Below are 25,452 nucleotides of genomic sequence, written 5' to 3' on the forward strand. Positions count from 1 at the left end.
CTTCTAGAACCTTCCCTCTTTATCCATGGCTTTTACATGCCTTGCTGTTCCCAATTTATTATCCTTTCACAAAAATCTGGTGCACATGATAAACTTCTGCCTGGAAGTACTGGCCCAGTACAGTTCTTTGTAAATAGATGCTCAGAAAGGTTTGCCAAAGAGCTCATAATTAATGAAGCAGAGATTCCTGGAGGCAAGAGCTCAGGAATGTCCACTCACAGACAAGACTTCCCACCTCTAACAAAAGTATCAGCTGCCTCAATGCCTCAGATCTCTCTCTAATCCCTGTGGGTTTGTCACTATGTGGCACCACAGTCCCCATTCTGGATTCCCTCAAAGTCCTGTGCTATATATTCCAACAGCCCTCAGGTCCAGGCCAAGCCTTGTGCTGGGTGTGCAGCCAGTTCAATAACCTAATCTCAGGCCTGTGTAACTTTCACTCCTTATAAGGGAAGTCAAAGGTCTTTGCAGGATCAGGCCCTAAGTCTGTTCCTCTGAAGAGAAAAACAATAGGGTGTGGTTGGGAGAAAAGTAGAGAGCCGGCCAAATAAATGTCTCCTGGAAAAACCACTTCTATAGCTGGAACAAACAGGTATGGCCACTCCACGAGCTCTGAGCAGAACTTGGCACCAAGACAAGGGTGCAGATATATACAGAGCAATGCCATTCAATGCCATCTCTTCACCACCAAACTTTTCAATGGGGGGAAATTTTCTGAAAAAAACAAGAACAATGGCAATTATGGATATGATCATTGGAATTTAACATGAGAATACTTGGAAAGCAGAATCTTGCCGAGGGTCTCAGGAATGACCTAGTGAACTGGCAGCCCTTGACAGATCACAAAAGAGAAATGAGAGGGCTCAGTGCACAGAGGCCCTGCTCCTTTCTCCCCCAGGGCACGTGGCCCAAAATGCTGCCCTTGGTTGCACATACGACTTGCCTTAGCCAGGTTCTTTGTTGGCCATGGGCACTGAAGTCTGTTCTGAATCCTCCTCCACTACCCTCGGGCTATCTGACTTCACCCAGGTCCCAGTCCTCACAATTGCAGAAGTGGAAGAGGGTTAGATGCAGTCAAAGTGGAGGGGGAGAAGACTTTGCGATTAAATTGCTAATTAAGAAAGTACCAACCTGAAGAAGCTAATTTGCACTGACCTATTTAAAATATCTAGCTACAGATCAGGCATGAATTGAGGTACAGCTTTTTTATGTGTCAGCCAACTGGCTTTCTTTCAGGGCAGCGGCTATCAATAATTCCATGCTAAGGACCATCTGATAGGAAATCAACCGCTGGCCCCTGGAATGCCAGCATTCCCCACTGCTCTGTTTTCCCAGTTGTCAGCTCTGTTTATAAATTGTCCATTTATAGCAAATCCAGCACCTGCTATGAACACCTCATCCTGCCAAGTGTCGGAATGTATCTCAGAAAGAGCCACTATAGACATTTTCAGTTCCTTTTAACCTTTTCCCAGCCCAGGAGTTTGAATATTTGCATAGGAATTCTGAGGGAGGACATATTATGTACAGAAAAGGCTAGATCATCTATTAAAAGTTAGCATTTTGCTCCACTAAGAAAAAAAAAAGAAAGAGCAAATCATCATTCTCTTGGGAGACACAATGCTCTCTTTCTGAACAAGGCTGACATGGGGACACATTTAAAATAACCCCTAAAATATTCCCCAGGGTAAAAATGCTCTGGAGGAAAGTTAAGGGAGGCACCCAATATGTGACCTAGATTTGGAGGGTTTTCCCTTGTCAATTATCCATTTGCAAAGTGCCTGGGATAAATTCTTAAAATTCACCCCCCCATCCTAATACACCTCTGTTCATTTCGCTTTTCGCAAAACAAAATAAAATCAATGGCACAAGTAGAATATTCATGGAGGGTGGGCTTGTGGTTCCCAAATGGTTGTGAGGGTCAACCAGATGTGTGTGGATATCTTTGGGAAGGTGGGGCCACTGGCTGGATGCTTCAGTTTACAACTTGCCACAATAATCCTCCCCAAGTGTAAGATTGTCACCCTTTTAAAGCCCTGAGGGAGACCCTGATTGAGACCATGTGGACAGAGGCAGCTGGGCTTAAAGGGCAGCATTCCTGAGCCCCAGCTCTGCCTTCAGCCAAGTGGGCGGCCCCATATTTTTATAGGAGGACTCAAGGGCTTAGCACTTAAAAAAAAAAAAGTTATCTGGATATAAAAGACAACCTAATCCACCCAAGGTTATTATTATTCGTGGGCCAGCAAAGGTAGGTGATTGGAAAACCAGAAAAAACTGAAGTCACTCAAGAAATAAGATTGGAGGGAATGAAATTAAACATCCATGAAATTAGAGATGTTGCTCTGGCTCAATGTGTTTTCTTTTGCACAAGTCAGGGTCCTCAGCATTCCAGAGCATTCCAAAAACTTGTAGCTCTTTTCTGCAGTCCATGCAGATTAAACTAATCTTAGATTATAGACATCAGATATTTATTTTCAAAATGGGATTGTGCTTAGTCAGTTACATGTTCCTCCAATGCAAATCATCTTTGCTTACATTTTGGTCATTCAATGGCCATCTGTTTCACCAACCTGGATTCACTCACTCATCACAGAAGTCAAGCCCCGGTTACTGGAGATGATCTCTGAGATGCCCCTGCTGGCGAAAGGAATGTGCAAATTAGGAGACTACAAATCAGTTTGAAAACTCAATGACTCCTTCCCATAAATCTGTGTCCTTAATATTAAAAATCATTTGGAGGTGCTGAAAAGGAAGAGAACTGATCCCTAACAGAAAACAGCAGCCTGACTCTCTTCGGGGCACGGATTAGGCGTGGAGAGGGGTAATGCAGATCTAAATCCATATTCTGCTCCCAAAAATAGAAAAGAGGAAACCTTTGAAGCCAAGAAGGCCTAAGAATAACCGTCAGCAAAGAGCTAGAGAGACATGGGCAGGAAGCAGCGCTCAAGTGGCAGTTCTGTGCTGCCTTTTGTTTTTTTTTCCTCCCAGTGGCTTTCACATTCATCCTGTTAAAAAGATAGCTTTCAAAGACTTCTCTTCAACACAGACACGCAGGGCATCACGGCCTGCCTTTCCGCAGCAGCTCAGGGACCTGGTGCCCAAGCGCACGTCCATGCAGCCCTCGGCTCTGATGCTGTTTCTCCCCACGGATCACTTCAATCTGTTGAAGGCTGAACAGTGAACCCTTCATAGACCACGTTCCATAGACAGCCCTCAGTAGGAAATGGTTGGCTGAGCAAACACTTGTTTCCTGTTTTGCTTTTGGTAATTTTACATTTCAACTCAACCCAGCTTTCATCGTCTAAATATTTTTTATAGTCATGAAAATCAACACACCGAACCAGTGGTTTGTTTTATCTCATGCACTCTGAATGATGCTATAAAAATGCATTTGAATATGTCTTATAAAAGGTATTCAAGTTAGAAGAGGTTCTTTGGAAACAAGAGGGCGAGGGAGCTTTGGGATGGCCTGTGGGACAGCAGGAGAGGCAGAGAGGGGAAGAGGCTCTCTAGAGGGAGATCGGGTTGATGGGTGGCAGTGAGGCAGCTTAAAGGCTGAGAAGGGAAAATAGAGTATGAGGGAGAATGTGGATAAGAAAGACATTGAGGAAGACGGCAGAGCTTCTGCTAGCCATAGTACTTGATGCAAATTAGGAAAAGGCCCCTTTTTTCAGAGTGCATGCAACCCTGTGTGGGTGCATGGCTAGATTTCAGCCTTCACTCTTCCCTTTGGTCAGATGCCCCTCGGCAAGGCACAGCTTGCACATATCACATGTAGGGCTTGGGGAAAATGCATGCAAGAGATTGAAAGGCCCAAATGGGGACATTTAAGAGAACTGGTTGAAAAAAAAAAAAAAAGAAGAAGAAGCCACAAATGCTTCTGGTAGCATACAGGAAATCCTGTTTTGAATCATAGATCTTTGCTGGCTGGTGTGGGTAGGGGAGGATGGTTGGCAAAATTGATTTCTCCAAACTGACTATATCAAAACACCCCATGTTTTGTCATGATTTCTCCTTTGTTGTGTTTCATGTGATATCTGTACTGTTCATTTTCAGAGAGCTCTGTGTTTGTCACATCTAATGAATAACTTCCAGGGTTAGTAAAATTTGTATCTATTTGTCAGGACCACAATCGCCGCCTAGGCACAGATTGCTGTGACTGTAACCAAGCAGGACCCTCTGGGGCCTTTCACAGTCAGACCCCTCTCCTATATCCTCTGCTGTAGCTCCTCTCTGAAGTAGCCAGATAATAGTATCTCATGTATATCTCCTGAGTTTTTCGAATGCTTAAAACCACCACCAAAGGGAAGAAGTGAACTTGATGATCAAGATCATGTGGTCCCCTGATCTCCTGGTGCCCAGAGGTTGACAGTGCTGACCGCCCTGTTACCTCAACATCAACCAATCAGAGAACTGTACATGAGAAGATCATGTACCTGGGACCTTCCTCCCTTACCTGGCCTTATAATATGCTTTGCTGAAACCCTTTGGGGAGTTCGGGGTTTTCTTGGGCATGAGCCCCCCCATTCTCCTTGCTCAGCCCTGTAATGAACATTTCTCTGCTCCAAACTCATGTTGCAGTTTATGTGGCCTCATGGTGTAGCAGGCACATGAACTTGCCTTTGGTAACATGATGAGTTATAATCTGAGCTCAGCCCTCGGCCAAAATCTGAGAACATTTAAATTTCATAGGATGAACAGTTGGTGATCCTTAACTGCCTTTATCTCAAAAGTCTTGAATGTTTTACTGAAACTACTGGTTAAACTTCAGCCAAGCAAAAAAGTATAATAACCTCCACTCCTCAGACAGATTGTTTTTCCAAGGTTTTGGCCCCAATTTGAATATAATCCCTTATCGATCTGTTTGGGTTAGGTCCATGAATTGCATCATGGTTAGCAAAATTGAAGCAGGCAAAAATCCAAAACTTATAGAAAAGAGAAAAACAAGAGAACAGTAGAACATGATATTTCATACCTCTAACAGAATCAATATGTAACACATGTACTACTCTTGCTCAGGACCTGGGCATGCAGTGACTACAAGCGGACCATTAATGTTTAAGTGACGATTTGCAGATTTTACAGTCCTTCAACAATTGTTCTATGCACCATCTCATCGAATCCTCAGAACAGTCCTTTGAAGTAAGTATGGTTTTATTATCACCTTTTGGTAGATAAGAACACTGAGAACTGGACAAGCTGAGACTCACCCAAGACCATCCAAATCGTAAACAACAGAACGAGGATTCGACCCTAGCTGTGGCCTTTTGACTCACCAGTGATCTCTAGTTCTAATGGAGACATCTCCTGATGGCCTTCTGCATCATGGATAGGTCTACTTCCTTCTCAGATAAAAAATATTCAACTTGATGGGGGATAGGATCAGCAATGATGTATTCTAGCAACTTCAATGACTTAGATTTTGAATATCTATTTCACTTTCTTTTTTTTTAAACATTTTTTATTGATTTATAATCATTTTACAATGTTGTGTCAAATTCTAGTGTTCAGCACAATTTTTCAGTCATACATGGACATATACACACCCATTGTCACATTTGTTTCTCTGTGAGCTACCATAACATTTTGTGTATATTTCCCTGTGCTATACAGTATAATCTTGTTTATCTATTCTACAATTTTGAAATCCCAGTCTATCGCTTCCCACCCTTCGCCCCCCTGGCAACCAAAACCAAAACCAAAACAAACAAACAAAAATAAAGCATAAATACAGGACAGAAATAGACTCATAGACAGAGAATCTATTTTACTTTCTAAAGATTTTGGTCTGATTTTTATATATAAAAACTGTATTCTCTGTTGCAATTGACCTAGGGGTGGAACAATAAAAAGATTCAGTCAAATCTGTAGAATTATAAAAGCCAATAGCAATATTATTAAAAATCATAATTTAAACAGGATAGATCTTTTTGTTTTTTTAATTTTTAAATTTAGCTATTTAAAACAAATAACAATTGTATATATTTAAGATATACAGAGTAATGTTTTATGTATGTTTATGTTATGAAATGATTACTACAGTCAAACTAATTAACATATCCATCACCTCCCATAGTTACCTCTTCTGGTGTGTATGTGTGTGCACACACACACAGTAACATTTGAGATTTACTTTTAGCAAATTTCAAGTATATGACAGTAATATTAACTACAGTCACCATGCTATACATTAGGTTTCCACAACTTATTCATCTTAAACTGAAAGTCTGTACTCTTTGATCCATATCTTCCATTCCCCCCACTTCCCAGCCTCTGGTGACTACCATCCTACTCTCTACACAGGACAGGTTTTATTTGGTTTTATTTTAGTTGTCTTTGGCTGTTTTGGAATGTTAGGGAATGTGATGTTTATTGTAACATAAAAGCACTTAATGAAGTCTAAAGAACGCCTTGCAAAGAACTCATGGTGGAGGCCAATCCTAAAAGTGGATTGATAGTTGATCAGTTCCCACCATTTGACAACCAACCATCCAGGTGAGAGGACAGTTTTGTGTGCTGGCTCAGCATCTGGATCAGTAACTTCTGGCTAAAGGTGAAGAATAAGGTCCTTCATGTAGTCCCTCTGCCAAAGACACTTTTGGAGAAGTAAAATGTTAACTGATTTTAGCCTCTGAGTTCTCTGCTTCTATAATCACCTCTCTCTCTCTCAATCCTAATTCATATGTCTGACTTAAAAACTACTTTTAAAAATTGAGGAGACCTTTGTATTTACCATTTCAGAGGTCTGAAACCAGTTTGACTGGATTTAGAATATCATTGTCTCAAATTGTCTAACAAGGGACAAGACCCTTTGGGAAGTTGTAAGGCCTGGTTTGGCAGTGGTCCACTGGAAGGCCTGCTTCCTAGAAGATTCATCCATGTGATCAAACGATGACAACAGACTGTCAGACCCATCCATCATCACATCTTTACAAAAAAACAGCAACAGCCCTTAGAATAAATCTAGCAGAAATTACTCACATAATCTCATCAAGTCACCAGTAATCATTCCAATAAATAGTCCCTTACTGCCTACATCCACCGCAGTCTTGCATGTCCAGGGTACGGTGTTAAAAGTTACCATTTCCCAACCTATTCTATGATACCAGTAGTTCCACTACTAGCTTTCAAACTTAGAAAAAATTCTGTTTGTATGAGACATGTGCAAAAACATTTGTGGCAGTGCTGTTTGCTATTTTTTTTAATGTTAGGAACAACTTGACTGGCCCTCATTGGAGAAATGGATTTAAATATTTTGACTCAATGTGACTACAACAGAATGACATACAGTGAATAAAATGAATGAATTAGATGTACACATTTCAGGATGGATAAGTCTCAATATACTGTTGAATGAGGAAAAGCAAACTGGAAAATGTTATGTTTAGTGTGCGAGTTGTTTTAATCCTTTCAGACTGCTACAACAGAATACCACAGACTGAGTGGCTTATAAACAGAAAAGTATTTCTCACAGTTCTGGAGGCTGGAAAGTCCAAGGTCGCAGTGCCCGCATGGTCGGGTTCTGGTAAAGGCCTTCTTCCAGACTGCGCGTTGCCAACTGCTCGCTGTGTTCCCACACAGAAGGGGTGAGGGACCTCTCTGGAGCCTCTGTGATCCCATTCACAAGGGCTCTGCCCACAGGACCTAATCACTTCCTAAAGGCTCAATTTCAGTATACCATCATCCGGGGGGTTAGGATTTTCACATGTGAATTTGAGGGAGGTGGGTCACCAATACTCAGACCAGAGCACTAGTATCTAAGTAAACACGTAAAACATACAAAATAAGTTATAAATGCATAAATATAAATGGAAACATTCATGGAAATTATGCACATCAGCTTCACAAATGGTTATTTCTCGGGGGAGAGAGAGAGAGAGAAAGAGATAAAGACAGCTCTGCTCTACCTGTAATTCTTTTCATCTTTAGATAGATAAAAAAATGTTTTGTACAGTAATCAAAACAGTATGTTGTTGGAATAAAGACAGGCATATAGAACAGTAGAATAGATTAGGGAGCCCAGAAATAAACACTCCTGCATATATGATCAAATAATTTTTGACAAGGGTGTCAAAACCACTCAAGGGAAGAAAGGATAATCTTTTCAACAAACAGTGCTGGGAAAATTGGATCTGCACTTGCAAGGAATGATGTCAGACTCATACTTAATACTATATATAAAAATTAACTCAAAATTGATCAAAGATCTAAACATGAAAATGAAAACTACAAAATTCTCTAAAGAAAATACAGGGAAAACACTTCATGACATTGAATTTGGCAACAATTTCTTGGCTATGATGCCAAAAGCATAGCAACAAAAGAAAAAATAAATTAGACTTCATCGAATTTTAAAATTTTGTCAAACTATACTACCAACAGAGTGAAAGGTTGTCCAAAGAATGGAAGAAAATATTTAAAATCAGTACCTGATAAAAGATTAATATCTAGCAAATATAAAGAACTCTTACAATAAACAACAAATCCAGTTTAAAAGTGGGCAAAGGACCTGAATATTTCTCCAAAAAAGGTATATTAATGGGCAACAAGCACATAAAAAGATGTTCAGCGTCACTAATCATTAGGGAAATGCAAATCAAAACCCCAATGAGGTGCCACTTCATGTCCATCAGGATGATGATTATTAAAAAACAACAAGAAGTGTTGGTGAGGATTGGAGAAACTGAAACACTTGTGCATTGCTGATAGGAATATAAAATGGTACAGCCACTGTGAAAGACCATGTGCTGGTTCCTCGAAAAATTAAACAAAATTATCATGTGATCCAGCAATTTCACTTCTAAGTATATGCTTAAACAGAAGTGAAAGCAAGGATTGAGAAAGTATTTGTACACAAACACTCATAGCAGCATTATTCACAATACCAAGAGGTGGAAACAACCTAAATGTCAATTGACAGATGAATGGATAAACAAAATGTGGTATATACATGGAATGGAATATTATTCAGCCTTAAAAATGAATGAAATTCTGATGCCTGCTACAACATGGGTGATTCTTGAAAATATTATGTTAAATGAAATAAACCAGTCACAAAAGGACAAACACTGTATGATCCCAATTATGAGTTACTTAGAATAGCCAAATTATAAAGTACAGTAGTGATTACCAAAGGCTGGGAGAGTTACTGTTTAATGGGTAAAGAATTTCAGTTTGGGATGATGAAAAAATTCTTCAGATGAAAAGTGTGATACACAACAATGTGAATATACTTCATGTCACTAATTATACACTCAAAAGGGTTAAAATGGTAATTTTTGTGTCATGTATATTTTATCACAATAATTTTGGGGGGGAAGGGAGATGAATCAAATATGGCAAAAATTCTCAAATTAAAATCTTTTAAAACTAGATAGTAGGTTTACAGATGGTCTACTACTTTAGTTTCTGTACTTTTCTGTGTATGTGAAATGTCTCAGCTTAACTTTGGTAAATTTGTTATAAATTTTGAAGGAATGGTTCTCTTAAACTTATTCTGACCCTCACTGTCGGTAGCATGGGGAGAGTATAGAATCAGGCATTAAGGGCTGAAGGCCGGCTCTCCAATTATTTGATTAGTTTCGTGTGATCTAAAACAGTGCTTCTCAAATATAGGCAAAACATTATCTTACATATATCTCAAAAATGTTCTCCTAGGGCAGTCTACCCAAGCAATAGAAATAAAAGCAAGAATAAACAAATGGGACCTAATTAAACTTACAAGCTTCTGCACAGCAAAGGAAACCATAAGTAAAACAAAATGACAACCTACAGAATGGGAGAAAATTTTCGCAAATGAAACCGACAAAGGCTTGATCTCAAGAATATATAAGCAGCCCATACGACTTAATAAGATAAAAACAAACAACCCAATTTAAAAATGAGCAAAAGGCCTAAACAAGCAATTCTCCAAGGAAGAAATACAAATGATCAATAGGCACATGAAAAAAGGCTCAATATCACTAATTATCAGAGAAATGCAAATCAAAACTACAATGAGGTATCACCTCACACTAGTCAGAATGGTCATCATTCAAAAGTCCACAAATGACAAATGCTGGAGAGGCTGTGGAGAAAAGGGAACCCTCCTACACTGCTGGTGGGAATGCAGTTTGGTGCAGCCACTGTAGAAAACAGTATGGAGATACCTCAAAAGACTAAGAATAGACTTACCATATGACTCAGGAATCCCGCTCCTGGGCATATATCCAGAAAGAACCCTACTTCAAAAAGACACCTGCACCCCAATGTTCATAGCAGCACTATTTACAATAGCCAAGACATGGAAACAGCCTAAATGTCCATCAACAGAAGACTGGATAAAGAAGATGTAGTATATTTATACAATGGAATATTATTCAGCCATAAAAAATGACAACATAATGCCATTTGCAGCAACATGGATGTTCCTGGAGAATGTCATTCTAAGTGAAGTAAGCCAGAAAGAGAGGGGAAAATACCATATGAGATTGCTCATATGTGGAATCTAAAAAAAAAAAAAAAAGAACATAAATACGAAACAGAAACAGACTCATAGTCATAGAATACAAACTTGTGGTTGCCAAGGGGGTGGGGGGTGGGAAGGGACAGACTGGGATTTCAAAATGTAGAATAGATAAACAAGATCAGACTGTATAGCACAGGGAAATATATACAAGATCTTGTGGTAGTTCACATTGAAAAAAAAATGTGACAATGAATATATGTATGTTCATGTATAACTGAAAAATTGTGCTGTACACTGGAATTTGACACAACGTTGTAAAATGACTATAACTCAATTGAAAAAAAGAAAGAAAGAAAAAGACAATGCTTCTCTCTGAGATTTGCAAATTATAACCACTATGTATAAAAATAGATTAAAAAAACAAATTTATTCTGTATAGCACAGGGAATTATGTTCAGTATCTTGTAATAACCTTTAATGAAAAAGAATATGAAAATGAATATATGTGTATATATGTACGACTGGGACATATGCTGTACACCAGAAATTGACACATTATAACTGACTATACTTCAATTTAAAAAAACAAATTAATTCATAAAACAGTGCTTCTCAAGTTTAGTGTGCATACAAATTACTGAGATTTTTATTAAAATGCAAATTTTGATTCAGTTGGTCTGGGGTGATTCTCCATTTCTAACAAGTTCCCAGGGGATGCCAGTGCTGATGGTCCAGACACACTTTGAGTAGCAAGATCGAAAGAATGATCACATTCTACATATATTTTCATTTGAAAGTTTTCTTCATTGTGTGCTTCTAGATAAAAAACAACTGAAGCCAGCCTTGATTATTCTTAAATGAAAAATTCATCATCTTATTATTTGTTTGATAGATTACTATAAAGCAGAGTTACCAACAATTAAACCCTAACCATTATTGAAGATATTTCACAAAGACTACATCTTCTTTAAAACTCCTGAGCTGGAAATTCTGACTCAGCTGTCAAAGTCCATAATAAATACATAGTTTAGGACATACGAATCCCTCTTCCCCAAATGAGCTGTGAAATAGGAATTGCTATAGCACAAATTTCCACTGACGGCAAGTTAATTCACCTAATTATACAGTCCTTAAACAGTCTCTTTTTATTTTGTAAATTCCAGGATAATCCTAGGTTGGGAGCTAATAATTTCACCTATCATAAAATGACTGATTAATTGCCTAAAATTGAAAAAGCCCCAGGAGAAGAGAAATCTTCTCTGCCAGAATTGTTTAGAAATTGTTCTGTCTGATGGGTCCCAAGATGCCAATCTAGTTAACTGAATTAAAGCTTCAAGATATATAATGCTCCCAGAGTTGGCACAAATGTGATCCACCCCATTGCCAAAAAGAGAGAAATCCTCTAAATCCCCCAGTTAACCACCAGCCCACTAGACTCCTCTTCAGAATCAAACAAATGGTAAGGCCTCTAAATGAGTGTAGTTGATTAAGAGTAAGCAGATTTCAGGCATAATTATCCCACTGCTAAGCTTGTTTTTTTAAATCCAGCGAAGTTTTAAATAACACAAGTCTACGTGTAGCACTCGTTAACCTTTCATCAGCCTGTGATTTCAGAGGCATGAATTGTCTTTAGTCCAAACTGAAAATTTTGATACACATCCTAGGTCAATGATTCTTTGGACTCTGTACCCTGCCCTTCCAAACAGAATATTATAATAACACATACATACAGCTAACCTTTATGGTGCCCTAACTCTGTGCCAAGCCCTGTTCTACATGCTTCACATGGGTTCTCTCATTAAATCCTTACAACAACCCTGTGGGAAGGTATTACCATTATCAACCCACAGTTAAGAAAACACAGACTCAAACCACTGTTATACACCTGAAACTTATATAATATTGTACACCAGCTGTACCTCAATTAAAAAAAACAGATTCTGAAAATTAAATAAACATGTCCAAAGCCACAAAGAAAGTAGCAATTTGATGCCAGAATCCTGTTCACCATGATGCTCAATTGTTGATTTTCATTGTAATTGCTAATCTCAACCACAAATGGCATCAAACAGGGCTGCTCCAATGCAGCGCTTGATGGAACTACAGTAGGTTGGAAGCACGCCCCTTTCTTACAGTAAGCATTCTCCTTCTGTCTGTATTCATGCTCATTTGCAGCAGGCATTAGAAACAAATGGGCCTGCTACCTATTTGCTGTCAAGAAAAAAAATTGTGATATTTGGCAGAGAATCTGCAATATTTAAGTGGAAGTTCACTAATGCCTCTATGGAATCACTCAGTTCTGTTTAGCCACTCAGGGTAGTTACATCAGGAGGGCTAAAATCTAGGGGTGTGCTGAGGTTTCTTTTGGAAGAATGGCTGGTTGTAACACAGGCCTGAAAATAAAAAGCTGGGGTTTGGACAGTATCAGCATATTTTTGTTTCTAAGGCAACTGAATTCCCTTCCAAATGACTTACCTCCCTCCACAAAGCTAGGTTCTTCCTTTCTGAGCTTGATACTTCACCAGCGAGTAGAAGGGCTCTATCTACATGCAAAATATCAATAGCTCAAAAGGAGGTCACATTGATTCAAGAATTATCTATCCATTTGCTGTGCCAATGTCAGAGAGCTCATATGCTGGATGATTCTAAGGAGGGAGGGCTGAGAAATATTGAGTGTCAAGTCAGAAAACAGAAAGTCCCATATATTTCAATCCCATTTGCAGTCTTAAATTACAACTTTGACTGATAAAGTCACTATTTCAAAAGGACATCCCTCAATAAAGTGCAATTCAGAGACAGTTTGCTTGCCAAAGGCCAAATGGCTTACTCTTCTAGACTCACATAGTGCATATTTCTCAGAATCTAAAGGCACTAAAGATTTAAGATAGGGGACTTTTTTGTTCAGCATCCTTCTAGATCCCTTTCAATAAACATCACCATGTTCCAGTCCCATATTTATAATGAAGTTTCAAGAGAGAAGCTAAGTAACTCCTCACTTCCACATGTCCCCAAATTGGGCCACAGAATGTGGACAAACATCTTATGGGTTGTATCCAAGAATCTATGTTTATAGTATAACTTTGCACTTTTTATTTTCAGTCTGAATCACTTCTTTTGCAATGCTGTACTTTAAAAACTCTTATTCATATTATTCAGAAATGGCATCTCTCTTTCCATTGATTCTTGAGATCTTTGTTGCTGTTTGGGTAGCAAGAAGGAGCAACTGAGGGAAAGGGTACACAAGGTCTTTTGTGTTGTGCACAGAAAACACTTAAGAGGCACTGTGAGGGGAGGGAAGGTATAGCTCAGTGGTAGAATGTATGCTTAGCATGCACGAGGTCCTAGGTTCAATCCCCAGGACTGCCATCAAAATAAATAACTAAATCTAATTATCTCCCCCCACCAAAAAAAAATGTTCTAAACATGCACTTTAAAAATATAATAAAAGGATTTCTTACTCTGTGGTTTTAGCCAATGTGGTTAAAAAATTTTCAACTTATTATTTTTAAGTTTACTTGATGTACAATGTTATATAAGTTACAGATGTACAATACAGTGATTCCTAATTTTTAAAGGTTATACTCTATGTATAGCTACTCTAAAGTCCTAAATATGTACTTAAAAAAATAAATATTGAGTATTGATTCACTAGCTTATTTTACCTTACCTACCAGTCTGCAGATACCACCTTTACTTAATGCCTGGGAAGCAGAACTCTTAACTTCTTTCAATCTGATTGTTGGATCTATATTTGTACTATAGAAAGTGCTCTATAATTTAGCACTTATTTTTAAAACGGTCTACTCTGAATTGATCTGTGAACCCAGTTGCCTTGTTTCTCCTATCTTTGTTCTGTAAGAAAAGCTTCTGTTAGATTTTGATTTGTGGTACTAAATATACTCTGACAGAACCAAGCCCAAGCCCCAGTGTTCTCAAGGCTTCATTCAATTAAAGGTAGAAATGAAATTAAGAAGCTTTCGGCAGTGCAGAGAACATTCACACTAGGTGAAATGTTTTGTTGGAACTGTGATGGTTTATCCAGTCACTTATTTCTACCTTCGTCCTTGGACCTCCATCTCTCACCCAGGAGCTTAGCTCATTATGGATACTTGAATTATCAATAATAACTAATTAGCCCTTAATTAGGGCATTGTGATAATGAGGCCACAATTGCAGCTGCATGTCTGGTAACAGTGTTTTCTCTCCATTTGCTCCATCCCCAGGCTGCCATCTTGCATCCTGCTTTTCACAGGTTCACAAGGGGTAGATGGCAAGCAGTCAGAGTTCACTCAATTTAAAAAAAAAAAAAACAATACTCCTGTCAAACAGCTTCCAAAATGCTTAGTCTACTGATAGGGAATCAAAAGCATGCCCCAAGAAGAGTATATAATTCTCATTATGTCTTGAATTTGTACAGGGCATTTCTAACAGAAAAATCAAAGCACTACTGAGGTTATCTTAAATTATCTTAACAAATATTTATTCAGTGCCTACAGTGTTCATGACATTATGCTAGCCACCGTGGGGGATATAAAAATCAGTAAGGCCTGGCCCCTGCATTATTGAAGCCTAAAATATAGTGTGTATGTCATTGTCAAGCCTTTTGTTGAAGATGCTGTTCTAAGTACTTTAGGTACATTACCATATTTTCTCCCCAAATATTTGGGTAGGTATTATCCCCATTTTACCAAAGAAACAGAGGCTCAGAAAGAGTGAATGATTTACCAGAAAATATTAAGTGTTTGAGCTATGACTCAAACTCATGTTTCTTTGATTCCAAAATTAACCACAATGCTACAAAGTATCAAGATTTATTACAAATAACCCCCCAAAAGATTTAAATTAACATAGCTCAAATGCTCCTACAATTTCCCAGTCCATGTGACAAAAAGAAGTCACAGTAATATCAGTAACACACAAATCCTGTTTTTGCTTCACTTGTACCCACAGACTATCAGGTATCCGGATAGACAGTCCTTTCTGAAACATACACTTCCCCCCAGTTATCTCTGGGAATCTGCAAAAGAAGACTCGGTCTCGTTGTGCTCACAAACCACCTTATCATCTACAGTCATCAAGAGGCATGTAACTGAAGATATATGGAACTTGAAGAGTTAGAAGTAGACTCTGAATGACAGAGAGTCATCAAAATAGATGACAGACAAGGGTACTACTCAATTTGTACTGGTAGAAAAAGTTAAGGGCAAGTAACTGGGAGACTGAGGGCACTCATCCCAGTAAAAGTTCACAATCCTTGCCTAGTTCCTGGACCTAAGCCAGTTTTCAGATCCTATAGATGGAAAATGTGGACAAGTCCCCTGGAGGAAGGACCCTGCTGTATCATTAGGAAGGGAGCACATCCCCTGGTGAGCCTTTTGAGGTCTGGAGATAGCATCTCCCCCATCTAGGGATTCTATGCCAGCCCATATACAGGGTGACACAAAAGGCTGCCAGATTTCTGCGTGACCTAGAACAGAAAAGGGCTCTACAGTAGATCCAAGCTATGGAAAAATCAGCCCTACCACTAGGGCCATATGATCTACAGAAACTATGGTGTTGGAAGTGTGCATAATAGGAAAAGATGCCACGTGGAATTGACAGCAAGTCTCAGAGGAAGAATTATACTACAGAGAGCTGCAGATGTTAATCCCTGGCTCAGTGTCTGCTTCCAGGTAACTCAACCTATGACTGCGATAGACACGCAAGACCCAACACTCAAGCAACAGCACCAAAGCCTGATCCTTGTATTCACTGAAGACAATTGTCAAAGAACCAAAGAATCAGAGTATTGGGAATGGAAAGTATTTTGCAGGGCTTTTCCGCATCTTCCTTTGAAACTATGGCATGGGACCTAAGCAGAAGCCTGCTGGCGTCTCCTAGAAAAGATTTCCTCCCTAATGAAAAGTCTCCCAAGGAAGTCATCTTGACTTCTCTTTTTTGATCTGATGGACTTTTGACACCTGGAACCATGGCAGTCACCTAGAGCAATCAGAAGAGACCTCATGCTGAAGATGAGAGTGCAAAAGACAAAGTGCCAATGTCTTTGGATAACTCACTGAGAGTTGAGCCAATCCATGAAATAACCCTAAGTCCAGAATTTTGAACTTGACATAATATGTCCCTTACTTTTAAAGTCATTTTTATACTTGGATATTCTGATCCATAGCCAGAACACCCTGATTATGGATTATCTAATCCAATGGTTTGGTTTCAGAGATAAAGAAACTGAGACCCTGAGTAAATAACTCACTTAACACCCACAGCAATTAAATGATGGAACTACAACTCAAACACTAGAATCCTGATTCTTGGACTAAAGCACTTTGCCCCAAATCTTAGAGAACATTCTAGCTGGAATCAAAAGGAAATAAGAAGACCAGAGAGCAGCGTGGAAGCTCTGAAGGGAAGCAGTCTCTTAGGAGAGGGCTTCTGCTCATGAGTGAGGATTCCATCAGGACAGGATCCCAGCCAATTGCGACTCTCTTGCCTTGTTCCCGACCTCTCAGCCCACCCTTGTGTCCCCAGAAAGCCAATTAAAAATAAGCAATGACCATGTCACTGTCCTAGATACATAAAAATAACATTACTGTACATGACCAAAAGTGAACCAGATTCTCTGAATTTTTTTCCAACTTCCAAAAATAGTTAGGACTTTCTGCCAAAGAGAATGGAGCTTGAATTCCCATGAAAAAACATCAGTCCATGGCATCTGCTCCAGTGTAGAAATAATTAAATACACTCTGAAGAACGGAATTCTCAGTGTTCTCTCACCCCACCAGCTTTTTTTTTTTTTTTATTTCTTAAAGTAAAGGGGGATAAAATGTGGTAACCATGATGTAGTGAAGAAAGTACTAGACTTAGGATCAGGAAAACTGGGTTCCAGCCTGAAGGAAACTTTTGTCACTCTCCTTATTAACCCAGGATCTGACCTTCCTTGACGCTTATTTTCCCAGCCTCCTTTGCAGCTAAGCTCCACTGTGATAGTTAATTTGACGTGTCAACTTCCAGGACCATGGGGTGCCCAGATATTTGGTTAAACAATGCTCTGGGTATGTCTGGGAGTGTGTTTCTGAATAAGATTAACATTTGAGTCAGAAGACTGAGCAAAGCAGATTGTTTTTCCCAATTTGGGTGTGTCTTGTCTAATCTATGAAAGGCCTGAATAGAGCAAGAAGGCAGGTAAGAGAGAATTCACTCTTTCTGCCTGACCTTCCTCAAGCTGAGCACTGCTCTTTTCCTGCCTTCAAACTCAGACTGGAACTTACACCACTCACTTCCCTGGTTCTTAGGATTTTGGACTCAGACTGAAACTATACCATCAGCCTTCTGGGTCTCCAGGCTTGCCAACTGCAGCTCCTGGGACTTCTCAGCCTTCATAACCATGTGAGCCAATTCCTTATATAAACAATATATGTATCAGAGAATATACATATATATATATAAAATTTTTTTTTTCTGTTTCTCTGGAACATCCATATTAATACATCCACCAATCAAAAACACCATCCCCACATTTTGAATGGGAAGCCAGCATGGCAAAGGAGGATCTGGAAAGAGGAGTAGTCAAGAGTAGGGGAGGGATAAGAAAGTTGATTAGACATTCCTAGTTGAGATTTGACCTGGAATCACAGGAAAAAATCCTGGATCTTTACAAAAAGACAAAAGGCAGGGGGTGGGGGGAGGATATAGTTCAGTGGTAGAGTGTGTGCTTAGCATGCACAAGGTCCTGGGTTCAATCCCCAGTACCTCCATTAAAATTAATTAATTAGCTAAAAGCCCTAATTACCTACCCTCTAAAAGTTAATAATAAAATTTAAAAAAATTATTTTAAGTGCGGGGCTTTTGTTTCCTCTCTTGTGTTGAGGCATAGGACATTGCTGATTTACAAGTCAGCTTTTGACTCTTGACCAGACTGGAACTTCCATGAGGAGAGAAATTTCACTGACCTGTTGACCACTATACCCTCAGCACTTACCTCAGTGCCTGGAGCCCAGTATCTGCTCAAAACTGTTTGAGAATGAAGTCTCCTTTGTATAAGACACATCATCCAGTTCTTGCAAATAGGATAATTCTGTTGAGACTTTTACACTGACCAAATCAAACCTTGCTCAGTGTAGGAACTTTCAGGGAACCTCAGGCTAACAGAAGTATAATAATAACCCAAGAGGTTTGGATTTGGACTTAACTTCAGGTTAAAGTAAAAGGGGATAAAATGTGGTAACCATGATGTAGTGAAGAAAGAACTGTAAGGTACTGGGTTCAATCCCCAGTACCTCCATGAACAAAAAGAAAAAAGAAAAAGATTGGAAGAAGTCACAACATTGAACATTTCTCTAATGATAAAGGGTCTAGAGATGAGTGCCTTGGCTGGGAGGGTGATATCCTCCCATACATTCTCATTCCTTGTGCCAAGATGCTAGGGGATGTGGGGTGACAAGACCTGCCTGGACCACCTCCAACAAGACACTCTCAGCAGTGGCTCAATTCTCATTCCAATCTTACTTGTTACATTTTGCTGTTGCAATTACAGGGTGAAAAAGCAGGATCCAGGGAGCAAGCAAGTTCCCCCCTAACAATTTAGCATGCAACCAATCTAAGTTTTTAATTATTTTCTTGACATGTTTATTATACTACAAGAGAGCTTTAGTTCAAAAGGTGGCAGAAGCCTACAGTTAGGCTTGTACTAAGATTGAAAATGTAGCTCCTTTTGTCAGAGTTGTACTTCAGGCCAGTGTGTGGGTGTGGCAGTACAAAAGGTAGGGCGTACGCAGACCCTCAACAGTGCTGAATTGGAACAGAAACTTCTAGGCTGGTCCTGGGGGTCCTACAAAGCTCTCATGCGTGACAGAAACATGAGCTAACACTTAAGAGTATGTAATACGTGCCAGTCACTGTCTAAGCACTTTATGTGCATTAACTCAGGGAATCCTCACAAATTTGAGTATGTTACTGTTATCATACCCACTTCACAAATGAAGCAAGGCAAACACAGAGGAGTAAGTAACTTGCTCAAGTTCACACAGCAAGGAAGGTCCAAACCAGGATTTGGACCCACGCATCTGGCTCCAGAGTCTGTGCCCTTTATGACCCAAGTGAACACTAACGGGAAAACTCAGTGCCTCCCACCACAGATAACATGGTGCTTACTTCCAAAAGATGAGCCAGGGCTAAAAATCAGTGAGTAGAGAAGGGGGAGGAACAGAGAACAAGTTGTATGTTTGTTTTTAAGCCACACACACATACAGATGCACAAAACCCACCTTTGGTGCTGTTTATTTCTGACTAAAATACAGGATGTTCATAGAAAACATGAAACATACTAAAGTATGTAAAAGAAAGCACGTATCTCACGTCAATTTGAGTCCTTTCAACCTACCCACAGGTGTCATTCGTCCATCTGCCCATTACCCAATTATTCTGTATACTTGGGCAAGTAAAATTGTACAAGTCAAGTAAACCAACTCAGTTTTGGTTAGTTTGGAAGAGGAAACAAAGCATATCTAAGCAATGTCCTAAAACCTACTATTTGAGGCAAGCTGCGATTAAAAGTGATACAAATGGAGCACAAAGGATTTTAAGGCAGTGAAACTAAGCTGTCAGATACTATATTATACATCTGGTAAAACCCACAGAATGTACAACTCCAAGCTTGAACCCTAACATAAACTATGGACTCTGGGCTATTATCACTTGTAGGTTCTTCGACAGTAACAAATGTACAACACTCTGATGGGAGGTGGTAACAATGAAGGAGGGAGGCTGTGTGTATTTGGGGGCAGGGGATGTAAAAGAAATTTTTGTACCTCCTGCCCAATCTTGCTGTGAACCTAAAACTGCTCTAAAGAATAAAAGTTAAAACTCAATTAAAAATTAGAAGAATTTGAAAAAAAAAAGTGATACAAAGTTACAATAACTAATGCTTTGTGTGTACTGTGTGCCATACAAAGTTCTAAGAACCTACAGGAGTTAACTCATTCCTCCCTCACTACAACCAAATGAGAAGAAATTAACTTTAAATCCCCTTTTCACAGATGAGGGAGCCCCAGTGCGGAGAAGCTGCACAAGTATCAAAGTCCCAGCTCGTAAGTCGTGGAGCCAGACTCTGAATCTGAGCAGTGAACCCCAGAAGCCACGCTCCTAACCTTTATGGTCCCCCACCTGCTTCCGTGGAGGTTTACGACAGCGGAGGATAAAGGGATTGCTTCTGGTGAAGGGCAGGGTTGGGTGGGGGAGGAGGGAAGCTCAAGAGTGACATGAGGCGGGCAGAGGAGCAACTGAGGCAGGTGAAGGATGAGTCCTTGTTCTTCCTGTTCCTGAAGTATTTGAGAACCTCACAATATCATGTGGCAGAGTTTCCACTAGGGCAGAACGTTAGATTTCTGTTGCTGGGTGGAGGGTTCACACCAAGCAAAATGACAACCCTTCCCAGAAAGACAACACAGGCAGACAAATGCCTGGCACAGACAAGCACTGTGGATATATTGTTATCTTCTGGCCAGAGCTGAAGCTCTGTCTCAGCTAGTCATCTTGTCCTGTGGCCCCCGCTTCCTTCTCCTCACAGCTCTATCTCCAATCCTTCCCCAGGAAGGGCTGCCCCAGGACCCCGGCCAGCCAGCATTCCCCACCCCTTCTCCCCCTGGCACCTCTGCCCAGGCTGCCGTTTGGCCCTGGAGGCCTGGACTGGCCAGGGACAGCCTGAGCTGAACCTCAGAGGACAGGAAGGTTCAGTGTTTGCCTGAGGCACGGCAAGCCACCCAACAGTGACTGTCACTCCGTCCACACAGTGCCCTCTGAGCCATCTTAGCCCCGCTTCCCTCACTCACCCTCTCCTTCAAGGGGCGTTAGCATGATTTCTTTCTGATACAGATTCCTTTCTGTAGAATTTTGTAAGCATTCAGCCACTTCACAAGTTTGTTTAAAACTGTACCAAACTAAAATACATTTTCAAAAGTGATTGGTGGTAACTTGGCTCCAAAGATGGCGGCCATGGACTCCTCCCCTCCCTGTAGGCGTGTTGGAGGTGAAGTCCAGTCCTTCATCCCTGGAAGCCAGGCTGGTCTGTGGCTGCTCTGAACAATTGAGTGTGGTAGAAGTGACATTGTGCCAGTGCCTGGCCCTGGCTTTGGAGGGATTGACAGCTTCCCTTCCTGCCTTTTGGACCCTGAGAGCCATGGAGCAAATCCAGGCCACTTCACTGGACAGCACTGAGGCATCACACGTGCCTGAGGAAGCCCAGCTGAATGTCCAGCCCGATGAAGCCATCTAATGACTCCAGCCCCAGCCTCCCCTTGACCATATGAGACCCCAGAAAAAACTGCCAAGTTCAGACCACTTAACTCCTAGAACCATAGAAAATAAATTGTCACTCAGTTTTAGATCAGCTTATTATATAATTAACAGATAACTGAATTAGGATCATTCACTTTAACCCAGTAATTCTAGGAATCTAGAAAACATTCTGAAATATGGACCAAGATTCATTTAATATATCACTGGTAATCGCTACAAAAGCATAGAAAAAGCATGACAGTAAAGTAAATTGTATATATGACCTATGATGTAGCCATTTAAATAATGCCTGAGAAGTGTATTTAATATCATAAAATGCATATATTAACCCAAAAAAAGGGAAAGAGAGGAAATGGAGTCCCCCAAGTTGTAAAAAATAATTTATGATCACATAATATGCATATGTATAGAGATAACTGGAAGTAAATTTGCCAAAATGTTAGCATTTTTACCTGAGTGTCAGGAATGGGATGATTGTTATTTTCTTACTTATACTTCTTCGGATTTTTCCAAGTTTTCTACAGTGGGCATGTATTTTCATTTTTTGGATTATAAGAGTCATACATGCCCTTCATAAGAAAAAATATTCAGATAAGACTAAAGGTCATAAAGGTAAAGCAATAGTCAACCCAAGTCCACATTATAGAGATAACCACCGTCAACATTTTGGTGTTAACAGTTAGGCTTTCTTTTCCTCTGTAAATTTCCATATGTAAAAGCACATTTTGAAATAGGCTGGGATACTGTACATGCTATTTTGTATTCTGATTTATTTTTATCTGTTTTATAATCAGAAGAAAAATAAATCTTAAAAAAAATTAAGTTGATATAATTTTTGAGAACATTTCATTGCCCTTTAAACCTTCTCTTACATGCAAGTTTGCAGAGATACGTGGATATACACAAATCATGTAAACAAAGGAGCATACAAACCATGCTCCAAAATAACAGTGTAAAAATTGTGTCACTGAACAGCAATCTATGTATGAGGAAAGTTGCTATTGCAACTTGGAGGAAAAGGCTTTTGAGTGCTCCCATTTCCCTTATAGTAGCAGATCTGCCTTGGAGGACCTTGAACCTGACACCAACAGCAAGTGAGGCCTGTTAAGCATAGAGGTTACCGACAGAACTATGCCCAGCCAGCCCGCCTGACTTAGAATTCTTTCTCTTCCGCTTCACACTGGCTCTCTGACCTTGGACAAATGACTTAATTTCTGTAGACTTCTATTTTCTTATCAAAAAAAAGAGGCAATTCTATTAATGACCTCAAAGCGATACTGTATTGAGTTGGGCAGTCCATGTGATGTGCTTAATACATTCAGTTCATATCTAGGTGGTGGTGATGTCATTATTTCTTTCTACAAAGGGCTGTCACATTTAATTTGACTTGAATCCTACCCAGACAGCCAGCATTTAGTCCTTGTACACATTCTACCCACAGTATGATGAAAGATTTGAATTTAGGAGAAAGGAAAAAAAAATCAACAAGCAGCAGGAATTATACATTACACAGTAAATATGTTATAATAAAATAACATTTTACATTCTATTAGTATCCCATGATGGGCATTAACAAAGAGTTTGGAAGTGGGAAGAAAGGTTAACTTTAGGTTTTTACACATTTTGTTAGGTGTTAAAAGTAACAAGAAGAGGAGGAGGGGAGAATAAAGGGGCAGCAAAATTTTTGCATCCTTTCCATATGCCAAGCAGCATGCTCGGGGCAGCTACAGAACGAAATCCTCCATACACATATTATTACAAACAGATGGGGAACCTGAAATTAAGCAACTTCCCTACAGTAAATGGGTGACCCAGAATTTGAACCCAGCATGTTTGATTCCAAACCTCTGAGCTCAACCACAAGGATAACCTTCCCAATAAATTCCATGAAGTAGGCATTACCAGCCGAGGTTACCAGCTAAGAGGGTTTCCATGCTGGAAGTCACATATCTTGTCTGAAACAGTCACTCGCTCACAGCCCACATATATTATTTCCCTGTTCAGAAGCTGATTTCATGGCTGCACATTAAACTTACCTAGAGAGGATTTTAAATAGTCTCCCATTTCCTGTGGTTTCCCCCATTCAACTGTGGTCCTAAAATATTACATGGAAAATTCTGGAAATAAACAATTGATAAGTTTTAAATTGTGTGCCATTCTGAGTAGCATGATGAAAGCTCATGCTATCCCCCTGGGGACATGAATCATGCCTGGTCCAGTTTATCCCGCCCATTAGTCACTTACTAGCCATCTTGGTTATCAGATCAGCTGTTGTAGGATTGCAGTGCTTGCGTTCAAGTAACCCTTTTACTAATAATGGTCCCAAAGCCTGAGAGTAGTGATGCTGATAACTCAGATATTCTCTTACTGTGCCTAACTTATAAATTAAACTATACCATAGGAAAGTACATACAGGGAAAATGTAGGACGTATGGACTTAAGTACTATCCACAGTTTCAGGCATCCACTGGGGGTCTTGGAAGTCATCCCTCATATAGATTGCTATAGAGCAATCCTTTCTATGGAGATTCTAATGTACCACGTCTGAGTGGCCCCATGTCCAACTTGGCCCAATCAAGCCAGCACAGAGCACTGCCCTCAGTTGTGCCAGGGGCACCCACTGCTTCCAAAGGGACTCTCAAATGGTTTTGCCATCCCTTTGGCTCCCCAGTGATTTTCACTCCATCCAGCAGACCTACAGCTCTTTCCTACAGCTCTTGTCCTACGTTTGCTCTGTTCTCTCTGTCATTGAATCTCTGCTCTGTCACCAGTGAACTTAAGTCATTTTCTTGAATGATCCACCTCCCCCCTCCACCTCCACCCTCTCAAAGTTTCCTAGAAAGCTTTGGTGAAAGCATGTTCTATTTCTTTGTTTCAGTGTGCCTGGGAAACTACTCTTTCTGTGGTTTCAGCAATAAAAAGGAAAAAAGAAAATAAACAAAGAAAAAGGATGCTTGAAATCACCATTCATCATTCCTAGGAACCCACCGTATCAGTGATTTTTAAGAAGAAAGAAAAGAAGACTTCTTAGACTCCTTCTGCCCCCAAACTGCCTGGCAGGAATTTTGCTGTCTTCTTCTAAGTGTGTCCTTCTGAGTAGAGGCTCATTCTGTACCTCGGGACTGGCTGGTTCAGAAGAGCTATAGTTTCTGTTTTCTAAAAGTTACATAGTCTGTGGGAAGATTCTAATTACATGGATCTTACTGCTTAAAGAGTGTTCAGTTCTTAAGAACTGCAGACCTTTTAACTGTTAGAAGGGAAAATCCACACTGATTTGTTCATCAGTAAAACCATATTAGAATATGTTCCCAAACTAATACATCTAGGTTTCTCTGCTTTAAATGATATACCACTATGGTTTCTACTGACTACTCCCTTCGGCATGTTCTATATTCACATATGGAATACAATTCCAAAAATACTTCTTTTGGCCTATTAATTCTTTATCTTCCTGCTTTAGTTGTCTGTCTTCACCTCCAATAGCTCACAGAGACATCAGTCAATGTAAAACTTTTACTACTTTTCACTGATAAACCCACAGAAAGGAGCTTTTATTTGAGATGAATTAACTTCTCTCGCCCATCTCTGACACTTTAACATCTATGTGGCCACAAGAAAAGCTTTAAATAGCTCAACCTTCAGCTCTGCCTCTGGTGGGAACCAGGAGAAAAGAATGATGAGCTTGTCTGAACAACCTGAAACTGATTCCAGCCTCTGCA

At 39.9% G+C, this 25,452-nt stretch overlaps 1 long non-coding RNA gene across 7 annotated transcripts in view; it reads right to left on the reverse strand.

Moving 5' to 3' along the window:
• Nucleotides 1-25,452, reverse strand: part of LOC105077798 (uncharacterized) — a 199,052-nt gene that overhangs the window by 34,581 nt on the left and 139,019 nt on the right. For 5 of the 7 annotated variants that reach the window (XR_012504319.1, XR_012504316.1, XR_012504322.1 and 2 more), the window contains one exon: nucleotides 2,533-2,634. The exons of 1 other annotated variant lie outside the window; for it this stretch is intronic. This is a non-coding gene — a long non-coding RNA (uncharacterized LOC105077798). The remainder of the gene's footprint in view (nucleotides 1-2,532; nucleotides 2,635-25,452) is intronic. One more of the 7 variants, XR_012504338.1, reaches the window with a different exon arrangement.

Source organism: Camelus bactrianus, chromosome 3 (genome assembly GCF_048773025.1).
Source record: "Camelus bactrianus isolate YW-2024 breed Bactrian camel chromosome 3, ASM4877302v1, whole genome shotgun sequence".
NCBI classification, from domain to species: domain Eukaryota; kingdom Metazoa; phylum Chordata; class Mammalia; order Artiodactyla; family Camelidae; genus Camelus; species Camelus bactrianus.